This window comes from Halichoerus grypus, chromosome 3 (genome assembly GCF_964656455.1).
Source record: "Halichoerus grypus chromosome 3, mHalGry1.hap1.1, whole genome shotgun sequence".
In the NCBI taxonomy this organism is placed as follows: Eukaryota; Metazoa; Chordata; class Mammalia; order Carnivora; family Phocidae; genus Halichoerus; species Halichoerus grypus.
In genome coordinates, this window is record NC_135714.1 from 48,019,366 (window position 1) to 48,022,408 (window position 3,043).

At 41.5% G+C, this 3,043-nt stretch overlaps 1 pseudogene; it reads right to left on the reverse strand.

Moving 5' to 3' along the window:
- Positions 1 to 708: 708 nt before the first annotated feature.
- LOC118540397 (profilin-1 pseudogene) lies at positions 709 to 1,091 on the reverse strand (annotated as a pseudogene).
- Positions 1,092 to 3,043: the final 1,952 nt, after the last annotated feature.

A 3,043-nucleotide genomic window follows, 5' to 3' on the forward strand; every position in this document is an offset into this window, starting at 1 on the left:
TATTACTGTCAATTTCTCCCTCTATATGTATTAATATTTGTTTTATGTATTTTGATATTCCAATGTTGAATGAAAAGAAATTTACAATTGTTATAACCTCGTGTTGGATTGATCTGTTTATCATTATGTAATATAGTCTCTTTTAACAGTCTTGGTTTTGAAGTGTATTTTGTCTTATATAATGAATGCTGACCTTTTTTTTTTCCTTTCATTTGCATGAAATATATTTTTCCACCCTTCACTTTTAGTCTATATGTGTCTTTAGGTCTGAAGTGATTCTCTTGTAGGCAGCATATAACTTTTTTAATCCGTTCGGTCTCCTTATATCTTTTGATTAGAAGATTTAAACCATTTACATTTATCTCTTTATTTATTATTTATTTATTTATTTATTTTATTCATTTATTTATTTTTGGTTAATAGAATCTTTTATATTCGGGGTTTGGGGGGGAAACACCAAAAATCAAAAATGTTTTCCAACCACACACAGGAGGGTTATGGGTAGGGGGAAGTGTCTGTCCATCCAGCCCCAGCCCACAGCCCATGTGGTTTGGGCAGCAATAACTGGTATGGGATATGGGATAATGGCCCCCAAAATAAAAGAGGATGGGATAGTGGCCCCCAAAATAAAAAAGGGGTATGTGTATGTTTGGGGAGGAGAAGGGTGTAAAAACAGTGGGGAGTGGTGGGGGAAATTCACAGACCCAGTCAGTACTGGGAATACCACAGGTGGGAGGCCATTTCATAACATTTCTTGTTGATCATACCACTGTGGACCCCTTCTTTGCCCATTAGAGTCATGGTGACTTAGCAGTCATGGTGACCGTGATATTAAAAATGGGAGCTCCACCAGGGATGACTGCCCAGATGGAGGGTGAATCCTTATAGCCTATGATAGCCAAATGCTGACAGGTCCCATCCACCATGAAGTTGATATAGGCATTCCACCCAGCCACAGCACTGTTAAAGGAGCTGCTTTCAGCACCGTTGCTGAGCCATGGGCTGGGCTCTGGGGCTTCAGGCTGTTGGGCTAAACCATTTACATTTAAAACAATTATTCGTCTCTCCCTTCCTGCTATCTTCTTTTTTTTTTTTTATGTTTTATTTATTTATTCCTGAGAGTCAGAGAGATAGAGAGAGGCAGAGGGAGAAGCAGGCTCCCCGCCTAGCAGGGAGCCTGATGCGGAACTCGATCCCAACACCCTGGGATCATGACCTGAGCCGAAGGCAGACACTTAACCATCTGAGCCACCCAGGCGTCCCCCTACTATCTTCTTTTTTATTAACATATAATGTATTATTTGTTTCAGAGGTACAGGTCTGTGATTCAAGAGTCTTGCACAATTCACAGCGCTCACCATAGCACATACCCTCCCCAATGTCTATCACCCAGCCACCCCATCCCTCCCACCCCCCCACCACTCCAGCAACCCTCAGTTTGTTTCCTGAGATTAAGAATTCCTCATATCAGTGAGATCATATGATACATGTCTTTCTCTGATTGACTTATCTCGCTCAGCATAATACCCTCCAGTTCTATCCACGTCTTTGCAAATGGCAAGATTTCATTCCTTTTGATGGCTGCATAATATTCCATTGTATATATATACCACTTCTTCTTTATCCATTCATCTGTCAATGGACATCTTGGCTCTTTCCATAGTTTAGCTATTGTGGACATTGCTGCTATATCGGGATGCATGACCCCTTTGGATCCCTACATTTGTATCTTTGGGGTAAATACCCAGTAGTGCAATTGCGGGGTCGTATGGTAGCTCTATTTTCAACTTTTCAAGGAACCTCCATACTGTTTTCCAGAATGGCTGCACCAGCTTGCATTCCCACCAACAGTGTAGGAGGATGATTAACATAACATAATAAAATAAAAAATAATAATAATAAAATAAATAAAACAATTATTGATAGGTATGTAGTTATTGCCATTTATTGATGGTTTTCTGGTTGTTTTATACTTCTTCTCTGTTCCTTTCTTCTCTTGCTTTCCTTGTGATTGATGACTTTCTTTAGTATTATGTTTGGCTTTCTTTATCTTTATTTTTTATGTATCTGTTATAACCTTTTGGTTTGTGGTACTGTGAAGTTCATACATGATATCCTAAGTATATAACAGTCTAAGTTGATTGTTACTTAAGTTCAAACACATTCTAAAAGAACTTCATTTTTACTACCCCCTCCGAAGTTTATGCATATGTTGTCATATTTTACATATTTTGATTTTGTGAGTTCCCTTAACTTTTAGATAAATTTTATTTTACTATTTTTATCTTTTAACCTTCATACTAGCTTTATAAGTGATTCTTCTACTGCCTTTACTGTATATTTGCTTTTATTCATGAAATTTTTTCCTTTAATTTTTACTTCTCATAAATTTGATGAAATGATCTTGTATATTGTCATCTCCTGTGTAGACTGTGTACACCTGGTGACTTTGGCTGGCTGGCTGGAGCTGTGGCTATTATGGGCTGGTGGTCTTGGGGCACTCTGTGTTACGGCTGCTCTTGTAGGATGGCTGGAGCTGAAGTGGGCATGGGCTAGGGCAGTCCTAGGACTCTGCAAAGTGCACCCTCACCAGACACCTGAAGCCAAAGTGGATGCAACCCAGGGTGTCCTGGGGCTCTTTGTGCAGAGGTCAACCTGGCCAGATAGCTGAAGCTGAAGTAGATGCAAGACAGGGCTTCTTGGGGTGCTTCACGTACAGGACCCACTGATGATGTGACTGGGGCTGAAGTGGGCATCAGCCAGGGTGTCATAGGATGCTTTGCACAGGGGTTGCCTTGGTGGGGTGGCTGGAACCAAGATGAGTGTGAGTATGGGCTGGAGGGCGGGAGGTGGGTCTCAGGGCACTCTGTGCAGCAGGCACCCTGGCAGAGCAGCTAGAACCAAAATAGTATGGCCCTGTATGTTACAGGGTGCTTTGTGCCTGTGTCACCTTGGCAAGACAACTGGTGCTATAGTGAGTGCTGACCAGGGATGTCCTGGTGTATGCTGCTTTGGGGACACCTTGGTAGGATGGCTGTGGCTG